The sequence below is a fragment of the Pongo abelii genome, chromosome 14 (assembly GCF_028885655.2).
Source record: "Pongo abelii isolate AG06213 chromosome 14, NHGRI_mPonAbe1-v2.0_pri, whole genome shotgun sequence".
Lineage (NCBI taxonomy): Eukaryota > Metazoa > Chordata > Mammalia > Primates > Hominidae > Pongo > Pongo abelii.
In genome coordinates, this window is record NC_071999.2 from 50,687,701 (window position 1) to 50,711,183 (window position 23,483).

Consider the following 23,483-nt stretch of genomic DNA (forward strand, 5'->3'; position numbering starts at 1 on the left):
GAAAAGCCTTCACCAGAACCCGATCATACTGTCATGCTAATCTCAGACTTCCGAGCCTCCAAAACTGTGAGAAAATAAACTTTTGTTGTTTAAGCCACCCAGTCTATGGTATATTGTTACAGCAGCCATACCTAAGACAGATTGGGATACTTAACTTGCTAGATGGTTGTAATGAATCCACCCTGGACATGATTGTGCTGCTGGGTGTCAAAAACTAATAACTTCTCACCCTGATCCTTACTTTTAGTAGAGATCATCTACTGAACAAGTTTGAACTGGCAGCAAGGACTTCAGAGTCAGGCTTCTGGAGATGCGTCTTAGCTCCACTGCTTACTACGTTACCTTGGGTAAGTCATTTTACCTTTCTGTGTTGGATCATCAATCAAATGAAGAAAATAACAGTACCCTCTTATATCAGGTATCTATTATTGCATTATAAACCCATTCAAAACTTGATGGTTTGAAATAACCATTGATTTTGTTCACAGTTCTGCAGTTTGCAGATTAGTCTGGGCTCAACTGTGCTGTTCAGGTCTTGGCTGGGCTCCCTCGTGCACCTGTGGTCAGCTGGCAGTTTGCTAGGTGGCTCTGCTTCTGGCGGTTGGCTGACAATTAGGACCCCTTGGTTCTGCTCCATGCAGTCTCTCATCTTCCTGCAAATTACCTCAGGACAGGTCTCAGGGCAAAGGCAAGGGTCTAAGAGAGAAAGCAGCTGTGTGCAAGGCCTCTTGAAGCCTAGGCTTGGTACTGATTCATCCTTACTCCTGCTGACCGCATTCTGTAGGTGAAAGCAACTCACAATACTACCCCAATTCAAAGGATGTGAAATACCTTCCACCTGTTGATGGCAGGCGCTGGAAAGGACGTGGATACAGACAGGGAAGCCATTGATTGGAACCATCAGTGCATTTAATCTACCATACCACCGTCTAGATTGTTGTGAGACTCAAGTGGGACACATGGAAAATGCTTAGAACAGCGCCTAGTACACTGTAAGTACTCAGTAAATATTAGCTGTTATTATCATCATAATCATATTTTTTTGTATATCTTTAAAAATATAGATAAAAATTACAGAAATTCATGGAAAATTGCCTCGGAGACTTTTGAGGATTTTTCAGTTTGTTAAAATAGAGTGATTTTTTTGTGGTTCCTGAAAGAACTGTCTGAGGTCAGTCTCTGGGCTCCTCTTTACATGCTTAAACACAGATTCATTGTGAGGGTTGAATGAATTAATGTATACAAAATGATTAGCTCAGCCCCTGGAATGTAATAAACACTAATAATGGCAGCTATGATTATTATTTTCCTTCAACAGCATCAATAATTTGGTAAAGAATCTCCCTTTTTACCCAGCTTCAATCCATTCCTAAAATGCATATTGGCTTAACGTGATGCCGAGAATGCAAATCTAACAGGTGAAGTCAATGGATGAAGTAGAAGTAGAACAAAGCTTTATGGTGGAAATCTCTCATGAACACATAGGTGTATATACATTAGATAAGTAGATAAGGTTGGTACAAAAATAATTATGATTTTTGCCATTACTTTCAATGGCCAAACCCACAATTACATTTGCATCAACCTAATAGTAAAATGAGCCCCTGGCTGGGTGCGGTGGCTCATGCCTGTAATCTCAGCCCTTTGAGAGGCTGAGGCGGGTGGATCATGAGGTCAGGAGATTGAGACCATCCTGGCTAATATGGTGAAACCCCGTCTCTACTAAAAATACAAAAAAAATTAGCTGGGCGTGGCGGCGGGCACCTGTAGTCCCAGCTACTTGGGAGGCTGAGGCAGGAGAATGGCGTGAACCTGGGAGGCAGAGCTTGCAGTGAGCCCAGATCATGCCACTGCACTCCAGCGTGGGTGACAGAGCGACATTCCATCTCAAAACAAACAAAACAAAAAAAATTAGCCCCTACACCTTCATGATGCAGCTTCCACAGGTCAACTGATGGCTAATCTTTGTTTATTTCCCCAACATATTTTTTTCAGTCAATTTTTTTTGTTGTTGTTAAAAAAAGCAAATTCTATACATCACCGATAAATGTTTCAGTATGTACCGCTGATAGGCATTTTGTTTTGATTTTTTATATAATCACCATGTTATCATCACACCTGTTCAAATTAACTGATGGTCCTGAATATCATCTAATACCCAGAGCAGAATAAAATTTCTCCCAGTGTCTGTCTGATCCACACAAGATCCATGCATTTCATTTGTTGTGATGCCTCTTAAGTTTATTTTTTAGAAGAAGAATTTTTGTGCAGTTCCTGGGGCATCCAGAATTGGCTAGTGTCATTTGAGATCAGGCGACAGGAACATAAGACAGCCAGGCCTTGATGTGCTCATTGTAGATGTGCCAAGGTGGTTTTCTGAACTTTTTCTGCATCTCTTAGGAAATACTATGGTACCCACTGGGGTATCTAAAGCTCCATTGATTTAGAACTATTCAGAAAGCTGCTCCCTAGAGCTATGGGGTGATGTAACCAATATTGCTTAAGTGGTGAGGCTTTGTTTATTTTAAGGTCATTTGAAAGAACTGAGACCCACACCATTATCTCGGGATCTGATGCCTTGGAAAGAAAAGGGGCAAAGGAGCTACTTATGCTGAGGAAGCCTCCTTGCAGTGCTGAAGCATCCAACAGGTGACAAGGGGGCCCCAAACGAAGGAGACTTTAGTATCAGGCTGTCACACAGCAAACCAGATTGATTGATTTTCCTCCCTCCCTCAGTCCCTTCTTTCTCTCATTGTTTCTCTTTAAGCATGTTGGCTCTAGCATTCAAATAGGACTTTGGGAGAGAAGAGAAGATACCAGAAGCCTTCAGTGTTTTCTTTGCTTGTCAGAAGCAGGAAGCCTTTAAAAACAAAACAAAACAAAACAACAACAACAAAGAAACCGCTCTCTCGTTCAATATGTGTGGTGTGACGAATGGGGAAAGATCGCAATCTTTTGGACAAAATGGATTTCTAAATTCGTACATTAATTCAATACCTAGCCCAGAAAGCAGAGAGCTGCCCTGGACTCTGTTTTCTTATTTCCTGCAGGTATTAAATTACCACGTTTGGCCAATTTTACCTGCTCATTGTTTCTTGCACTTGTCCCTTTCTCTGTCTGACTGCTGGCCCAGTTCAGGCCTCTTCGGTGCCTAAACAGTTGTGGTTAAATCTTAAGTAAATCAGTTTTCCACACTGCAGCCAGAGTGATGAGCAATTTAAAATACACTGTGACACTATGTTATAAGTCTCCTTTCAAGCTTTTAGTGGCTCTTTATTTCTTTTAGCAGACCCTGCCCACCAGTGTGCTGGGCTGGATTATAGATGTGCAGGAATATTGATCCCTTTAGCTCCAAGGGTGGCCAAGCTGTGAGCAGCCTTATTGATTTACCCCCATATTCCACACAGATAAATTTACTACATGTACTATGATGTAAAAAAAAAAGGCTTATAGAATAAAATTCAAGCTGCTCAGACCACTCTCCTCTCACCAGCTCTATCTTCTGCTCCTCCCTGCCTTGTAGGTACTAACATGGAACCACCTTTAGCCCCCTGGAAATCATTCTTTGCCCATACAGTTCTCTGTATTTGGAACAATGTTGTGTTTTGCAATTCTTATTCCTTCAAGGCTGAGTTCAACAATGATCTGTTTCAGTAAGCTTTCCTGGAAATGCAAGGTTAGGCCAAGGGACCTTTTTTGTGCTTTGCCACCCCCTTCTTCTTCCCTTACCAATCATAAGTGTTCTTCTAACTGATCATTCACCATATCATCAAGAAGTAGTTTTATATATTTGTCCCTTTGTCCAGTCTGACAGTTCCTTGGGGACAAAGTTAATCACCTAGAAATTCCTTTGCCCAGCACAGTACCTGGCATATAGTAGGTGGTCAGTAAATAAGAAACTCCAGGAAAAACATTGAGGACAGTTATGATGCTAAAAACCCAAGCCTTCCATGACCTTTGCTAATGGGGTCTGATTTAAACTGTGTACCAGTACTGGATGATGAGGCTTTAGGTCCAAAATATTGGAATATTGTAGTCAATATCACCAAGAACAGATATAGTTGTTCTAACTCTCAGCAGTCTTTATTGTTTTTAACAGCAGCTGATGAGAAGAAACGTCATTTCAAGCAGAGAGAGACAGAGAAGTGAAAGTTGCTGTGTTAGAAAGGATATGATCTGACACTGGGATGCACAGTGACTTCATTGCCACCTCAGTTGCTCTGTGAGTGTATTTTGGTTGTCAGAATTTGTAGATTATTGTTTGGTGAAAAATAACCATTTCCAAGATTATATATGTATGAACAGACCAATACAGAGTCAATATTAGAGAAAGATGCTGTCAGTTGTAAAGACCAAATATTTGTAAAATTCTCACATCTTGATATTGAGTGCATGCACGCACATGCGCGTGTGCACACGCACACACACACACACACACACACACTTGAGATTGGAGGATATGCCCCTTTTAAAAACCTGATTTGTTGGAGCCCAATAGCTGCAGAAGCTTTCACCAGGGCTCTGTGTTCAGAACTCTTCAGAGATGTTCTCCATAGGCATCTCGAGTAGGAAGGACACCAGGGTTAGGTCACAGTGGCCTCTACTTCACTGATTATCTTTGGTGGAACAATGGCCAGGGAGGGAGGCAGTGATGCTTTGAGCATTTGAGTAAGAAGGAGGACAGAGAAGTTCCAATAGTGCATTTTTTGATAAAGGGGCTTTCTTGGTAGGGAGGAATTAGCTTTGACTTGATGTGTGTGATGTACTGCGGGAAGGTACGATCCAAGAGCATGACTGTATACCATCTGCTAGGTACAGGAGAGCCTTACAGTGTGTATTAGGGCTATTCAGAGCCAGGAAGTCCCATAATCTGCTTTCTGACACCAGGAAAGCCAGTGATACAACTCAGTTTATTCCAAAGGCCTGAGAGGCAGCTGGGGAGTGTGGAGGGGCAGGACAAAATGGGTGTCCCAGCTCAAACAGAAGCAAATTCACCCTTCTTCTGCTTTTCCATGTTTTTGTTTTATTCAGGCCCTCAGTGGATTGGATGATGCCAACTCCCATTAGTGAGGATGATCTTTACACATATGCTAGTTTCTTACAGAAACGCCTTTACACCCAGACATAATGCCTACAGATGCATCCAGAAGTAATGCTTTACCAGCAATCTGGACATCCCATGGCCCAGTCAAGTTGACACATTAAAATTTAACCATTACACAGTGTTAGAAAGAAAAGGTGTAATCATCGAAACCTCATTCATTTGTCTGATTTCAGGGGCTCCAGGGACTTTCTGACATTTCAACTAGCTAGTGATTCTCCATCATTAACTAATGTCAGTATCCAAGAACTGATATGCTACATTGTAGAGGCAAAATCTGTCTTATATCAAGCAAGTTGAATATGGCACTATGACAAATACAATGTTATTATGACTATGTGGGAGAAAATACCCACAGTCTTATTCCAACCCTAAATCTTAACTAAGCCACCAAAGTTCCACTTTCTTCATCCAATGTGTGTCTGAGAGACCACCAATGACCATGGCTGACATCTTTTAATATGGAAACAGTTTTGATGATATATATATGCATAGCTATAATAAGTTAACATTCATCATAAAGACAGTACAGTTGGAATATATACACATAATACATATTATATATATATACACATAGTATTATATACACATACTATTTAAAACATAGTATATATACACATATGTATCTATACACACATTTTATATATATATATATACCTATATACACACACATACACACATCTATACAAGAAAAACGAAAAGTACTATCTTAAAGAAGATTTAAAACTAAGAAGAGTAACTGATTAAAATATATGTCATGAGAAAGACATGCTAATGAGGGATATACTTTTGCATTTATTTAGTTATTCAATAATTTACCAAATATTGAGTGGGCTTGCATTTATGTAGTTATTCAGTGATTTACCAAATATTTACTAAACATTCTACTATGTTCCAGGGCTTTATTGTAGGTATTGGGATTCATTGAGGAACAAGGCAGACATGAAGTTTACATTCTAGTAGGGGAGACAAATGATAATCCCATAAGCAAGGTGATCTTAGGTGGTGCTAAATGCTATGAAGAAAGTAATAGGAAATGCACTGCTAGTGTGTGTCAGAATTTTAGATAGGATTGTCAGAAAAGGCCTCTTTGAGGATCCTTCTTAATTAAGGTCTGAGCTGTTCTCTTAGTCTGTTCAGGCTGTTATTATTAGACTGGATAACTTATAAACAACAGAAACATATTACAGTTCTGGAGGCTGGGAAGTCCAAGATCAAGGTGTCAGCAGATTTGGTGTCTGGTGACAGTTTGCTCCCTGCTTCACAGATGGCACCTTCTTACTGCTTCCACACATGGAGGAAGGGGCAAGGCAGCTCCCTTCAATCTCTTTTATGAGTACTAGTCCCTTAATCAGAACTGGATCACTTCCCAAAAGGCCCTATCTCTTAATATAATCACATTGGTATTAGGTTCCAACATACAAATTTGGGGGGACATCAACACTTAGACCACAGCAGACATGCAGTTCTGTAGCTGTATTCTCCTGTTGCTATACAGGATTCTACTGATGTGATGAGAAGGCATGGGGGCTGGGAAGTGTTCTACAGTCCTCTAGTCTCAGTCCTTCAGTGAGCCTGTGCCCCTGGGCTTTGACCTTCACAAGTTCTTCTCAGTACTCCCTCCTCCCCTCTAGATGGGACAGGAGGCTAGAGGGGTTAGAGTTGGATATTTCCCTTCTCCCAGGTAGGTTAGGCTCCAGTAAAACTCCAACAGTTTGGGGTCTGGTAAAATAGTTTCTCCCGAGAGCAGACCTTGTTAAGAAGAACGCTATTCTCTGGCATATTTCAAAATGGTTCATTTTCCCCTCCTCCTGCCGGAAGCACAGGGGGATTTTTCTTTCATCTGTCTTCTGAGAACATGGTGGGACTCCTGGAGGTAAAACTCACAAAAGCCTGACTGGATGCCCCTGAAGTTTTTAACACTCAGAATTGTCTATACTGAGCCTCCCGCAATTTGTCAATTACAATTCAGATTTTCCTGCTTAGGTACTGGTTCTCTCGGAGGTTTCTGTTCCTGTAAATTATGATTCTCTGTATCCACCTGTCTGTCTCTCTCATTTTGGGCAGAGGTTTGTCCTGTGACTTCAATTCTCTGATGGATCTAAGAAGAATTGTTGACTTTCAATTTTAAAGTTTATTTTCTGTGAGGATGGAAATGACAATGACCAAAGTACTTATGTGCATGACGGGAAACCAGGAGCCGAAAGGCCCCTGTGAACATCTGAGATCTGAATGAAGAGAAGGAGCTGCCATGTGAGGAATGCAGGAGGCTTTTCCAGGCAAGAGGATGCATGTTCAGAGGCCCTGGGGTGGGTCCAGCCCAGCATGGAGGCGAGTGTGGCTGGAGCCAACTGGTAAGGCAGAGGTGAGGGGAGACAGGTTCAAGACCAGGACTGAGGCAGGGGCTGGAACATGGAGGAGCAGCAAGGCCATGTGGAAAGACTAGGAAGTCTTATAATTGAAATGACTCATTTTGTAAAGATAAGCAAAAAAAAAAAAAAATTAGCAGGCTTTTGATTACTTCTCCATATGTTATGGAGGTAGAAACATTACAGTAGAAATGTACCACATGTAGGCCAGACATGGTGGCTTATACCTGTAATCCCAGCACTCTGGGAGGCCGAGGCAGGTGGATCACCTGAGGTCAGGAGTTCGAGACCAGGCTGGCCAACATGGTGAAACCCTGTCTCTACTAAAAATACAAAAATTAGCCAGGCGTGGTGGTGGGCGTCTGTTGTCCCAGCTACTTGGGAGGCTGAGGCAGGAGAATTGCTTAAACCCAGGAGGCAGAGGTTGCAGTGAGCTGAGATCGTGCCACTGCACTCCAGCCTGGGCAACAGAGTGATACTCCATCTCAGAAAAAAAAAAAATAATAATCCGACATGTAATTTCCTTTTCGTATGTGTCTCCTATCACACTCTGAGCACAAGTGATAGGAACAAGCAGAATGGAAGAGTGAGGGATCGCTCATTCCAGTAAAAGAGCTTGTGCAAAACTTGGTTAAAATCTGACTTATGCAGCAGGTGAAGCGCGTGCTCCACTGGTTCGGTGACTCCACAGGGATGGGTTCATTTGGGCAGCCACGTGGCAGCCCTCAGAATAGTCTGCCCTGTCTTGTGGTCATGGGGAATGAAGGGAAATGAAGCTGAGGGTTAGAGATGGGGGTGGCACAGGAGCTATGCGACCTCTAGGGGCACCTAGAGAAAGGACCTCTGAGCTCCGGAGACCAGACATTGGAGTGTTCTGAAATTGTTTTATGATAACTTGCTTGTCCTGCCGGCAGAGGATGTTTTCCTAACCCTGACTAGGTGCCCCAAGGAAAATTGAGTGCATTTAAAAATGTATACAAAGGGCCAGGCACAGTGGCTCACGCCTGTAATCCCAGCTCTTTGGAAGGCCAAGGTGGGCAGATCACCTGAGGTCAGGAGTTTGAGGCCAGCCCGGCCAACATGGTGAAACCCCGTCTCTACTAAAAATACAAAAATTAACTGGGTGTGGTGGTGCATGCCTGCAATCCCAGCTACTCGGGAGGCTGAGGCAGGGGAATTGGTTGAGCCCAGGAGGTAGAGGTTGCAGTGAGCTGAGATGGTGCCACTGCACTCCAGCCTGGGCGACAGAGTGAGACTCCGTCGCTCTCAAAATAAATAAATAAATAAAAATAAAAAAATAAATTTGTACAAAGAAGTAGACAATTGAACAATTGCCAGGTAAATTCAATTCGTACAAAGATCAAGTGCAGTTTTTTCAGATGAGAGAACTATTTTACTCCAAGAGTAGTTTTTTTTTTCCTTCCTGAATTATTTGTGTGATGGCCCTGATGATGTATTTCCCTTCTCCTGTGTGTATCCTGCAGGCTGATTTAGCTTTAAATGTTTTAAGGAACAATTCTTCCATCATTTACCTGCAGAAATCATCTTGCAGACTGATTTTAGTTCTTTCAGCTGCGTATATGTCTAAGTATTTCTTTTCTCATTTTAATTCCATTATTTCTTTATTCCATCACTCCCCTTTGTTATGTTAAACCTTTTTCCAATAATTTAGGAAGCTGTGCCATTTTCTCTCAAGCATGTCCTGGTTCTATAGATCTTTCTCCTTTGAGCTTTCTTCATGATCCAATTGAAGTCTCAAGAATGTTGCTTTTCTCCCCACCCTTCTTCCCAATGTAGGCAGGTGGGGCTGGTGGGGACGTTTGCCACACAGAAAAACAGCCTGCAATGTGGAAGACAGCAAGACCAGAGCCTCACAGGCCCACAAAGTCTTTATTTTATTTTCTTAGAAAGGGGTCTCACTCTGTCGCCCAGGCTGGAGTGCAATGGAGCCATCACGGCTCCCTGAAGCTTCGAACTCCTGGACTCAAGTGATCCTCCTGCCTCCGTGTCCGGAGTAGCTGGAATTTACTGGCATGAGCCATTGCTCCTGACACTAGTCCTTTTTCTGAGAAGTCACAGAGAGGTGGGGGGAACTGGCTCAGGCTGCTTCTCCAAGTCAGTGCAGAAGTTAGGGGAGCACCTGTGTGGATGTAGAAAAGTCTTCTCCCCACTGTGGCTGCATTAGTGTCTCAGGGCAGGACTGTGTTCCCTCTGAAGGCTCAAGGAAAGAATCCCTCCTTGCCTTTCCCAGCTTCTGGTGGCTTCAGGCATTCCTGAGTTTGTGGCTGCATAACTCCAGTCTCTCCTCCATCTTCACGTTGACTTTGTCTCTGTAGTTATAGTTTCTCCTCTTTTGCTTCTGTTAAGGACATTTGTCATTGGATTTAAGGTAATCCACGATGACTTTATCCTGAGATACTATCTTAGTTATATTCTCAAAGACCCATTTTTCAAATAAGGTCAACTTCACAGGTTCCAAGGGTTAGAACATGGACTTATGTTTTTGGAAGCTACCTTTCAACCCACAACAGTGGCCAGCTCTCTCCCCACTCTCTGTCTTGGTACCATTTAGAAGCATAACTGAAATTTAAGCACTGTATCTTTAGAGGGCCCTTATGAAAAAGTAAAGTACCTCTGAGAGAGATCATCTGAACATTCAGTGCCCATTAGTCCAGGGCCGAGAGCAGGATCCCAGAGGAAAGGGACAGATGAGGCCATGTCAGTAAAGCAATAAGAGGCAGCAGAAGACCTTGGGCCCCCAGCAGACTGAACCTGTGACAAGCCACCCCAGGTGAGAAGTTAGGAAGCCAAAGGTAGAGTTTGACCATTCCTAATTTTGCCTTACATCTATGCTGGACTCACCTACTTGGACTCCAGTGGGAAAAGTGACCACCTTCCTGCCCACTTCTATTTGTTTCTGGATTGTTCCAGAGGAAGTGTAGAGTTTGTGATAGAAGGGAGTTGGACTGTTAAGCATGATCAGGATGTCACTGCCCATTTCGCATGTCATGAAACACAAGCTACGAGCTGAGGATCACATGCCCGATGCCAGGTAGTGCTGCAGACCCCTCACTTCCAGTTGAATGTTTCCTCTACTACATTTGGTTGTCTCTAATGATCTCAGTGGATTTAAGGAATATGTTTCATGTATACAATGCACCCTGCTAGGATTGCAGTTTATTTAGACAACTAGTTGGCATCCCTAAATCCAAAATTTGCTGAGATCCCAGTTACGTACATTGCTTGCTCTCCATGGGGTACGGATTTCATCTCTATTATACTTAACTATAGCTGACTGGAATAAGCCACTCTGTAATGAATACATGAATGGAAGAATACATAAATAAATAAATAATTTAGATCAGCTTTCCCTTTAAAGATTTTATGTATTTGCCCAATGTTCAAGGTTAAGCAAATATAGCCCTGAGGAATAGAAGTCTCATTTTAAGCACACTTTTGTTTCTATTTGTAAATGGGAACACCAGGTCTACAAATAGGACTGCCCATGCTGTTTGCTCTGCGAGGTCCCGTGCAGCATAGGTGGTAAGTGCTTTGTGTTCTGGAGCCAGACAAACCAGATTCAAATCCTGGTTGTTCCATTTAATTAGCTGAGGGACTTCAGGCTAATTACTTAACCTCTCTAGAACTCAGTTTTCTCATCGGTTAAAAGGGCAGGTGAGATGAAGCAATGATAGTTGCTATCGCTTAAGGCTGGAGGGAGGATTAAACAAAGCAAATTTAAAGAGCTTGAATTTTTAGGTAGTGTTTATTATTATTTCTCTTAGAAGAAATACCGTTCACTGCGGAGTTGGTCAGGATCAGACGGATTGGAAGTATAAAAGGTGTTTGATCAATGCCCTACCCTACAGGCTGAGGTAGGGATAAAATGTAACAGTTTTTTTTAAGAGAGACAAGATCTTGCTATGTTGCCCAGGCTGGAGTGCAGTAGCTATTCACAGGCCACATCCCACTATTGGTCATCACAGGAGTTTTGACCTGCTCCGGTTCACCCCTCCTTAGGCAACCTGGTGGTCTCCCACTCCTGGGAGGTCACCACATTCGTGCTGAACACTCAATTAGTGGGAACACCCAATTGGCATAACACACTGTCAACCAGAATCCCTAGGCTCAAGTGATCCTCCCACCTCAGCCTTTTAAAAAATTGTTTTTTATTTTTATTTTTTTGAGACAGAGCCTCGCTCTGTTGCCCAGGCTGGAATGCAATGGCACAATCTCGGCTCACTGCAACCTCCACCTCCTGGGTTCAAGTGATTCTCCTGCCTCAGTCCCCCAAGTAGCTGGGATTACAGGTGCCTACCACTGCGCCTGGCTAATTGTTGTATTTTTAGTAGAGACCGGATTTTGTCATGTTGGCCAGGCTGGTTTTGAACCCCTGACTCAGGCGATCTGCCCGCCTTGGCCTCCTAAAGTGCTGGGATTACAGGCGTGAGCCGCTGTGCCCAGCCCACCTCAGCCTTTTGAGTATCTGGGATTACAGGTGGGTGTCACCACACCTGGCAAGGTTACAGTTTTTAAAATTAAGGATCCAGTTTTGGTAACCCTGCTCGCCTTATCCCCCACCCCAGCCTTCACTCCATCTACCCCTCCAGGCTCTAAACTCATCTTACCTATGATCTGCTCTACTTGCAGTCCAGCTTTATGTATTACATAGGTATAATGAAATTCATCATTAGAAAGGTTTCCCCCAGGCTCACTAAGCACACCGTGGGGCACGTTGGTAATTATGTGTGTTGTCTGGAGTATGAGATGTTATAAAAATAGAAATGCCATACGTTTTATGAAGTGAGGGTGAGCGTAGAGATTATCCAAGACTGTGATGGTTTCCAAATGCAAATTGAACATCTTTCTTTTGATCCCAAACGATGGCAAGAAACTAACATGAATCTTTGATCCTATGCCAGTGTCTGGAGAAATTATGAGGTCTCCAGAATGGGATAATAGATCCTCATCAAGACTTCCAGCTTTAGGAAATTGTTTAATCTCCATTCTCAGTGGCTGCTGCTTTGAGGCAGCTGTGACGGAAAGGTCCCAAGTGCTACTGAAAACAGCTCATCAGTTCAGAACAAAGCTGATTATGTAAATTGTGCATTAGGATGCAGCTCCAATTTAATTTTACTCAGTAAATAAATATCCCATTAACATCCATCTGTTGAAACTCAGGTAAGGCATTCTCTAAGACTAGAGCCCCAGTGAATGTGCCTGACAGGGGAAGGATTAGGACACCCAAATTCACTATGTAGAACTTTATTATTTTTTTTCTTTAAATGGCAACTCAGCTATAAAATCAATTTAGAGCAAAAAGAAGCTATGATTGGCCGAGAAAGACACTGCATCTATTTCTGGCCCTGCTTGTTGGAGGGCACACGAAAGCTTTCTCTGATTGCTGTCACACAGATCAATAATAATTATAGCTCGCCAATTCCCTCCAAAAATAAAAACATTTCAGCTGATGAGAAGTGAACACTAAATTAGCACCAGCTCTTTTTGCTGCAGGGCAATTTACCCAGCCAGAAATGCCACTTGTGTGAGCAGTCTTTGCCTAATGGGCACAGCTTCCCTCTCCAGAGTTGGGAGTGGTGGAAAATTTCACCCAGGCTCTGGACTGGCAGGGGCGGGAAGTGAGACAGGCTGCCTCCTGAGCTGCCCTCTCTCAGTTTCAGGCCCATAACTACCGATGGCCCTTGAGCTCTAGGAAAAGCTCCTGATACTTCTAGAGTAGCCTATTAATATCGTGTGCATCCAGGAACATCTGCTTTGTCATTATCTGCCCAGTTTTTGGTAGGGATGAATTGTCAATCAGCTGCAGTAGGATAGCTAAGAACCTGTTGTGTTTCTGGATGGCACAACTGCTGGTGTGAGGAAGTGAGGAAGAGATGAGGAGTGGGATTAGCCATGGGGCTGGGGACAGGCTGAGAATGACCCATCGTGGACTTCACACTCTAACCCTTAAGGCACTGTTTTCCAAACTGTTGATCACTCTCGTGATAAAAGTGGCCATTACAGCTGGCTACAGACATCCCTGGAAAGGTATGAAACAGAGGCCATTCAACCAAGGCTATCAGACCAGATGCCACTAGCATAAGCAGTGCTTTTGTGCATATTGCAACAGGGAGACCGCCTGGGCAGAAAAACCTCAAAAAACGCCCCTTTTCCCCAACTGATAAAGCCCTGAGTCAAGGCCCATGGATTTAGGAGAAGAAGGTACAGCTCTCCTCTGCCCTATCTGCCTTTCTTCAAAGTATGCCCCCTCCCCAAGTGTGAGGCCAGAAGCTTGCTCCTCCTTTTCTCCTCTTCTTCCTGTCTTGAAGTGGGGTGTAATGCCTGGAGCTAAAGCAGCCATTTTACAACCATGAGACAACACACCAACCTGCTTAGGAGGGCAAAAGGAATGATGGGTGAGGCTTGGGTCCTTAATGACATTGCTGAATTGCTACACTAGCCCTGGGCTGACCATCTCTCAATCTCTTATTATGCAAGAAAGAGAAGTCTCTATTTTAAACCAATGTAAAGAATGACAGGCAAAAGACCTCTAATCAAAACAGAGAATAAAAGAAGTAGCAGAGCTGTGATAGGCAATGGGTAGAGAAGGCTAGATTTCTGATTCTTGGCAAACTCACCTTCAGAGACACCACTCACACTTCTTTTACAGGTGGACGTTAGGATCTTCCTTCCTTGATATTTGTTGAAGACCAAATCACTAAGTCCATCCCTTCATTGTGCCCTTTTACAGAATTTCCTTCAGCTGTTCACTTCCAGGATTGCTTTTTTCTGCACTGTCACTATGAGTCCTGAGTGAATCAAGGATGTAGGTTGAATGAGGCATCACTGTGACTGTCAGCCCTAAAAGTAAAATATCAGAAATGGCTTCAGGGGCAGGAATGACATGAAAACATGGCAGCATGTGCAGGAATGACACAGCCAAGCTAAAACCCCCAGTATTAACTATACCCATAAGCCAAGTTCTCTATGAGACCTGTGCCGCCTCATCTAACACTGGTGGTCTGAGGTGTCACTGGAGTGAAAAAGAGCATTTCAGGTTCTAGCTCTTCCTCTCGAGGACATAAACAGGTCTTGTGTGTATGTACACTCGTGTGCATGTGTGTGCAGGAATGATTATAGGCAGCATCATGATACAGGTAATGTCTACTCCTCTGTGTATGTCTTACCCGGCTCCCCGGAGATGGGCTCCTCGTGTCTTCATTCTTGTATCAGTTAGATTAGCTTGGTTCATGCTGCGGTAATGAACCAACCCAACTCTCATTTGCTTAGACTAATCAAAGGTGTGTTTTTTGCTTGTGCTGCATGTCCTTTGAGGATAGCTGAGGGTCTCTCTCCACATCATTGTCCTCCTCACCCCAGGACTCTGGCTGTCAGAAGTGACCTTACCTGGCACATTCCCAGTTGCTATAGCAGAGGGGAAAAAAGCTGTAGGGCAGCTCTGTGCGATAGAAATATAATGTGAGCCACAAATGTGAGCCACATATGTATGTTCAAGTTTTCTAGTAGCCACATTAAAAAGGTAAAATTAAGTTTAATTATTTTATTTAACCGAATATTATAATTTTAACATATAATCGATATAAAAATTTGAATTTGTCTGGCTGGGCGCAGTGGCTCATGCCTGTAATCCCAGCACTTTGGGAGGCCGAGGCGGGCGGATCACAAGGTCAGGAGATCGTGACCATCCTGGCTAACACGGTGAAATCCTGTCTCCACTAAAAAATATAAAAAATTAGCCGGGTATGGTGGCAGGTGCCTGTAGTCCCAGCTACTCGGGAGGTTGAGGCAGGAGAATGGCACGAACCTGGGAGGCCCAGCTTGCAGTGAGCCGAGATCGCACCACTGCACTCCAGCCTAGGCGACAGAGAGAGACTCCGTCTCGAAAAAAAAAAAAAATTTGAATTTGTCTCTACATGCACACATACACAAACACAAACACACACACATTTTTTGGTACTAAGTTTTTGTGATCCAGTATGAGCATTTTATGCTTACAGTGCATCTTGATTTGCACCAGCCATGTTGCAAATGCACAGTGGCCACTTGTGGACTGCCATATTGGATAGTACATCTCTAGGGTTTCACTTCAACAATTATGTGTTCAATCTAGCAGTGGCCAACACATGTGTCTTCTCCTTAGAGCTCATTGGATAAAATTGATCACATGGCTCCACCCAACCCTGGCAAGGGCAATTCTTCCTTGTGCCTTAACATGGAGAGGTGGGAATAGTTGGCGTACAGCAGTCAGGACCCCTAAACCCTTCTCAGCCGATACCGCCCTTCACTGGGACATCCCATTTCATGCCAGAGAGGGTGGTCCCTCCTCTGGTATGAAAACCTCCTGGGCCAGCAGTTAGTGTTGGCTTGACTCCATTCTTGCTTGGAGGAGTGGAAGGCAAATATGTCAAATCTTGCAATCAATGACCCTGAAGATGCTAGTGCCACATTCTTTTTTAAAAATTAAGAAATCCCTGGAACTGTGAGGTAAATACTAACAAATGGAGGTAACTGGGTGGCCCAAAGGCTGGAGGTTCAGGCAGCAAGGGGAGGTATTCATGGAGCAGAAGGATTTTCCATTAATCGTTGACGTTTGCTGACACCTTTAGCTTCCTTTCTGGCTGCATTATTGCTAAGTCTTTTGAGCTCCTCTCCCCCACTTCTTGTGACACCATCACTGGGAAGCAAGTAGCACAATGACTGTCCACCACTCTCTATAGACCATAAGGTGATGCATAGGTACTATTTTTTTTTCTTTTGTAGTGGAAGGTCTTCGAGGCCTTGACCACGACTTACTCTTCTTTGAATACCTATGAACCAGATAGGTACTACCTGGTACGTGGTAGATGGCTCAATAGCCATCTAAAGGAATGAATTCATATTAACTTTCACAAAACTATTCCTAAGTTGTTTATATTTTTAGTGGTGCTGTGACTGAGAGTTAGAATTGGCCCATGTGTCCGCTGTTATTGAAGAGAATGAGGATAGTCATTGATATGCCTCTTGGTGAGAGCCCTCCGAGTAGCCAGTTGGACTTGTACTTTGTAAAATGTGCATAACATGTGAATGTACATTGTTTTAGAATGTAGATTTTATTATTATTCAAGTATGGTGAAGCCAACAGATCAGGAGATGACTGCCACTGAGGAGACAGTTTGTTGCTCACAGTTCCCAAGAGGAGGGGGCATGTCATACCACACCAGGCCACTTGGGGAGGCACCAGGGTCCGACAGGAGGCAGAGAAGTGGGAGGAAAGCATGGCCATGAGCCTTTATTGTGGTTTCTGTGGGGAGGAACAGGCGAGGCAGGGTACGCAGGCTTGGGATTGGCTAATCTGAATAATTTCATAGCAGGCTCTGTGGTATAGGGGCTATCTCCATTGTCTGGTACCTGGCCCTGGGGTCATTAGGGCAGAGAGATAGTGGCTCAGAGTGTGAAAGTCCTGCTAAAGCCCAATAGAGGAGGTGGTGAAGATGTGGGCTTTGGATTGGTTAGTTTGCATGTGAAAGGTACACTTGCAGCTGTTCTTTGTAATCTCTAGAAATTGCTATCTCTGTGGCTATCTCTCCAGGGTCAGCAAGGCCCCAGATGTCAAAGCATCAGGAAGACAGTAAGTGAAAAGGCATGATTAATCCATATATAAATGACTCCACTGAGTGGAAAGGTGCCATTTCAGTATCTTAGGGCCTAGAAAACTGGGGCTTATGTGCCCTTTACTGGTAAGTGTTCAAAGTGGTTTTTGTCACTTGTCATTGGAGTATGAAATAGTGAGAATGCAAGTCTAGAAGTCAGAGGCCTGAGCTACATTTGTGGTCCTAAGCGGATTCCCTGCTGTCCCCACGTAGACCCTTATGAGAAGAGGTTTCTGAATCTTTGGATTAAAAAACAACACAGCCATAATAACTGTGTACTTTGTGAAAGCTTAGTATGCCTAAAAAGGATCTTGCACTACAGAAATTTCAGCTCAATAGATTGAACTTAAAAATAAGTAACAGAGCTGTCCCATACTTTTCAAGGATGAAATAAAGGTTAATTTGTTTTCTTTCCTTTTCACTGGAGCAGACTCACATTTGGGTGAGAGACCAAAGCTGGGGGGAGTCGAGTGGGACCAGGGATGCAGGGATGACTGACTGCCAAAGCTTCCTAGTGCGGCTCAGACTGTCAATGCTCCACGTTTTAAGTGCCACGTGACAGGTCTCTAGCACATTGGAGAGCAGCTGGAGGGCCAGCAAGAGACGCTTGATGTTCTTGATGCATGTTGGTGTCTATGAATTCACTGAACTCTAGGAGTTCCTCCAAAGTGTATTACATACTTTAGCAACAGACACTTGGAAAGTCAAGTGGGACCCAGTGTTACTAAAAATTGTTGATGCACCATTTGGTTGCCCTCTGAGCTTCCCTACAACTCTTAAACTTATGGCTCATTCAACAAAATGGAGCAGAGTTCAACAAGGAGTTAAAAATCAAGTGTCTGTCTCAAAAGGTCTGAATGTCTCAATACATCCTATAGACCTGGGGATCTGTGAGTATTGTGCAGCAGGGAGACCTCTTAAAATGATGGCATCTAGAGCCAAGAACAATGGCCATTTTATTGCTTCCTGAATCATAGAGCACCAGGGCTCAATGCACGTGTGCCATTGGTAGTAGCATGGTTCTTCACAGAGAGGTCAGCCAAGGGATTGTCAGCTGAATGTTGGCAGCAGAATGGCTACCAAATTTCTTTGGACTGGAAAAAATATATCCAAAATCCACATTTTCACTTGAAAATGTTTTTTATGGTCTAGAAAAAAAATTTATATGCAAACTCAAGTTTACCAGTCGAATTAAAAAAAAAAAGATATTCACTGATGAAGGAAAAGTGAACTAATGATAATATTTCCAAAAAGAAATGATAGCTGATACTTACACAGTGCTTTCTATGTGCCAGGCATTGGTCCAAGCTCTTTATTTAACAACTTGTTTAATCCTTACAACAATCCAATGAGGTAGGTAGTAGTAGAATTTCCTCTTCACTGATGGAAACAACTGAGACTAAGCAATTTGCCCACAGATCATGCAGCTAGTAAATAATGGAGGGGGATTTGAACCTAATCAGTCTAGCTCCAGAATGCATGTTCATGATCCCAAACCATGTTAAAGGAGGGAGCACAGTTGGAAGGGCAGCATTATCTCTGCCCCAGTTTGCTTTTCAGTCCACATTGATGTCTATTGAGTATCTCTGCAGGGTGTCGTGACATTTATCAGGTCCCAAAAGTCATACCCTTCAGAACTGTGAGATGACCCTTAAAGTCAAATAGGCTTTAGTAGGGCTTTAGGATCTTCATATTGCAGTTCTCCAGAAATAGCGGTCCTCAGGAAACACCCAGAGTCTCAGGGTATCCGTAATTCGTTAAAGGTGATGGTTGGCAAAGGCTCCTTGCAATCTCAAATCTCCCCCTTCCTTACAGGCTCAAAAGCTTGTTTGCGGAATCAATTGAGATAGGCTGGAGTATGTTGCAGTAACACAAACTGCCAAATCTTAGCAGCTTAAAACAACAAAGGTTTATTTATCATGCATGTTACATGCCCACAGGTCGTGGGTGTGTAGACAGACAGTGACATATTACATGCCTATCCCAAGTTGCCAAGGGGTCTCGACTTATAGCAATCATTCAAAGGCCCAGGATGACAGAGGAGCCTTCAAGCTATCATCTTAAAGTGGGCAGCTGCCATGCCAGAGGAAAAGAGCTCTGGAAATTCTTGCACCTGAAATTAAAGGTACACCCTAAAGTAGCACAAAATCCGTGGGTCCAAACTGGTTATAGATCCCACTCAACCACAGGAGAACAGGAAGTATGTTTCTAACATGTGCCCAAAGACAGCAAAAGCAAGCAATCACTGGTAAACCCCTAGCATCAATATTTACCTTGTTCAGTCTGAACAACTGTGAGAAAGAGGATTTCAGACAGCACCCAAGGCCGGTGCGACGGCTCTCACGCCTGTAATCCCAGCACTTTGGGAGGCCGAGGCAGGTGAATCACCTGAGGTCAGGAGTTTGAGACCAGCCTGGCCAACATGGTGAAACCCTATCTCTACTAGAAATACAAAAATTATCTGGGCATAGTGGCAGGCGCCTGAAATCCCAGCTACTTGGGAGGCTGAGACAGGAGAATTGCTTGAACCCGGGAGGTGGAGGTTGCAGTGAGTGGAGATCGTGCCAGTGCACTCCAGCCTGGATAACACAGCAAGACTCCATCTCAAAAAAAAAAAAAAAAAGAAAGAAAGTACTCTACTAATCTGAATCTGCTGAGATCCTGGTAGCACAGTGAATAGGGATCAGTGTCAAGCTTTATTGAGTCTGACTTAAATGCATTAGATTAGAAAGTACTCAATTTAGCTGGTTATTTTCTTGATTTCAGTGACAGCTCCATCCATTTCTCTCTGCTTCCCTCCTTCCCTTATCCCTCCATCCACTTGTCAGGTCCTGGGATTTTAATGCTGTTATGTTGGCACAAGGCAATTTTTATTTGTAGTAATTTAAAGGGTTGAATGAAGCCATGACTGCAAAGGGTGAAGAACAAGAATATATTTGTAAACATTTTATGTACCATCTCCTGACTATGCTTTTACAGAAGGGAGCTCTGTGGGACTCCTTTCCTCCCCATTATGCAATAGAATCATTTAGTTTTGTCTGTACTACTTTCGGTGTGTACAAGATGCAGTTCTTCACCAAACAGGGACTTCCCATCCAATTAGATTCTGGATGATCTAGGGAAGAGGAGGTAAGAGACCTGTCAATACTTCTTGGTCTGACTGATTGTGGGGAAAAGGCTGAATTGAAAACATGGTTGATCGTGGTGTGCTCTCTACAAGGAAAAAGAGGAAAGGGAGTTGATTCTGGAGTCACACAGACCTGGGTTCAAATTCTAGAGGCACCACTTATTAGCCCATGATCTTGGGTAGATCCATTTCTTCATCCTTTGTAAACTCACTGTCAACAAGTGCTCAAGAGATTGGTCTCTTTCAACAGACATAAAGTAAGGAAAGCAGTAGTCTTTGATTCTGACGTGCCAGAGACCATAGAAAGGTTTTGGTGGCAATGAACTCACAAGGCTCTGCTTAGGTTCAATCATGGGGTCCACATGCATACATAGATTTGTCATCTCACTCTTCAAAGAACCATAATTAACATATTTCTATGTATGGTTCATATCTAGGGGGCCAATAAATAAATGGAGATCACCAAGGAAAAGGATGTCAAAATAGTCTGTGGTGGAGACAGACATTGTCATCTTATTGTGTAGTAAGCAGCCTGATTTAAAAAATGACAACATCCAACGGCATCGAAAGCAGGAAGGGAAGGGAGTCCGACCCAGGTGGTTACATTTATTCCTTCATTATTGAAGAGAAACACGCCTCAGTGCTGGGTGAATACGCTCCATTGCATTTTCCAGAAAATGGATGTAAGCCATATTTCTTGTTTTCTATTTCATTAGAGTGAAAGCATGATAATGATATGTGGTTGAAACAGAGGCCCATGAGTTCTGAGAAAATCAACACCAAGAATAAGATTGCTACCAAAGCAAAGGCCTCTTAAATTCTGTTGACTGCCGTCTCCCTAAATCTAATCCTCAGGGACCTGGCAGCCTCCTGCTTATTCCCATTTGTGGCTGCAGTGACTTATTATTAGGGTAACACCTCCCTGGAGGGTGTTTACCCTCAACAGAGACCGGATTCTAGTCTATCAGGCTTTTTTATTAACCACCATAGGAGTGCTGACCATAATGCCTAGAGAAAGGTTTCTCAAAAATCACTTAATGAATTAAGTAAGATTCCTGGAGATGTGGTTTAGGAGCCTGAATTTTGACAAGGTCCTAAAACACTGATGTTTGAAAACCAGTGACTTACTGTCCATGTATGAAATGATTCCTAAAATCCATTATCAGCAAAGAGGAGCATCACATCTTTTTTTTTTTTTTTTGAGACAGTCTCGCTCTGTCACCCAGGCTGCAGTGCAGTGGCGTGATCTCAGCTCACTACAACCTCCGCCTCCTGGGTTCAAGCAATTCTCCTGCCTCAGCCTCCCAAGTATCTGGGACTATAGGTGCACACCACCATGCTGGGATAATTTTAGTATTTTTGGTAGAGATGGGGTTTCACCATGCTGGCCAGGCTGGTTTCAAACTCCTGACCTCAGGTGATCTGCCTGCCTCGGCCTCCCAAAGTGTTGGGATCACAGGTGTGAGCCACTGCACCTGGCCAGAGCGTTACATCTTGAAAGCCTTATGAAAACCAGAGATGGATGGTCCTGGAGCTGGACCGTGGACAGAGAGCATCCTAAAATCCAAACAATTACTACTTCCCAGACTTTATACTCACATCCCCAATAAGCATCCTGAACAAGTCATTTGCTGGGGATTTTCTCACTTTTATATTACCTTAGTTCTTTGCCTTTCTAGTGATTTTTCATGGATTTCTCCTTACATTTTTATAAGTCTCTGTCTTTCCTTTCTAACTACAGATGACTCTTGGCTGTCTTGGCACTTCTTTGCATTTCCTTTAGTGCCCAGCGCATAGGTTGTGCTGTAAGGATATCTATGAACGTGTTGATATGGGTGCAGCTCAATTGTCAGTTCAGCCGGGAACTTCAAGATATCCTGAAGGAGATGTGCCTGCCTGAGTCTCCTGCTCCATCCCTCATGTGCTTGGAACTGTGATGCCACATGCAGGTGCCCAGAAAGCACACGCTCATTGATTGCTGACCTTTGACTCCCTATCTCATTTTGATGAATGCCCTTATATCCTTAGGGAAAGCTGCTCCTGCTGGCAGTTACCAGACATTACTCCAGAATGGCTGCATTTCAGATGGCTTCTGCAATAGATAATGCCCACTGCCTAACTGCCTCCTAGATGTCTAGTGGAAGTCTCTAACTCAACATGCCCTGAACAAAACTCTTCATCCTCCCCCTCCATTCTGATCTGCCCACTATCTTCTCCATCTTGGGAAGTGACACCTCCAGGCTTCCAGGTGCTTAGATCCAAAAGTTTGGAGCAGCCTTTTATGCCACTCTTCCTCTTGCACCCCAAATCCAATCTGCAGCAAATTCTGCTCAATCTTAAATATAGATTCAGAATCTGACTGCATGTCAACCCCTGCGCTGATACCACCCTGGTCTTGGCCACCATTATTCCACTTCTGCATTTCTGAAATGGCCTTGTTAGTGGTCTCCTTGACTTCACTCTTGCCTTACTCTAGTCTGTGCTTGATACAGCAGCCCAGGGAATCCTTTGAATCAAGTTAGATCATGTCACTCTGTTGCTAAACATGCTAGAATCCTTCTCCACCCCTCTATCCCTCAATTTCTCCCAGAATAAAAGCTAAAATCCATAATCAGACTCTTCCATATCTCTGTGGCCTCATTCAGTATTTCTCTTGCCCCGTCTGCCCCATTGACATTCGCCTTCTGGCTATTCAATGGTCATAGCAGGTACTCCCTTCCCAGAATGTCTATTCTCTGCGTTTTTCTTAAAGAGTCCAGTGGATAACTCCCTTGATTCCTTATCGTCTTTGCTCAAATGCCATCTTCATAGCAATTCCGTCCCTCACCACTAAGTTTAAAACTTCACCATTTCAGGCCGGGGGCGGTGGCTCACGCCTGTAATCCCAGCACTTTGGAAGGCCGAGGTGAGCGGATCACAAGGTCAGGAGATCCAGACCATCCTGGCTAACATGGTGAAACCCCGTCTCTCCTGAAAATACAAAAAATTAGCCAGGCGTGGTGGCAGGCGCCTGTAGTCCCAGCTACTCGGGAGGCTAGGGCAGGAGAATGGCGTGAACCCTGGAGGCCTTGCCTGCAGTGAGCCGAGATTGCGCCACTGCACTCTAGCCTGGGTGACAGAGCGAGACTCCGTCTCAAAAAACAAAAACCAAAAAGCTTCATTTCACCAGTGCTTGTAATCTTACCTAGTCCTAATTTCCCGTCAGCTTTTTACCACATTTTAGCATATTGTGTACA

General features: G+C 43.6%; 1 long non-coding RNA gene across 6 annotated transcripts in view; it reads left to right on the forward strand.

Annotated features, from left to right (window-relative positions):
- The first annotated feature begins 245 nt into the window (after window positions 1–245).
- The window catches only part of LOC129049521 (uncharacterized), a 61,589-nt gene continuing 38,351 nt past the window's right edge, over window positions 246–23,483 (forward strand). For 2 of the 6 annotated variants that reach the window (XR_008512657.1, XR_008512659.2), the window contains exons 1-2: window positions 246–347; window positions 852–992. This is a non-coding gene — a long non-coding RNA (uncharacterized LOC129049521). Of the gene's footprint in view, window positions 348–784; window positions 993–20,684; window positions 20,931–21,988; window positions 22,861–23,483 lie in introns of those variants that run through there. The other 4 variants (XR_008512658.1, XR_008512662.2, XR_008512660.1 and 1 more) reach the window with 3 other exon arrangements.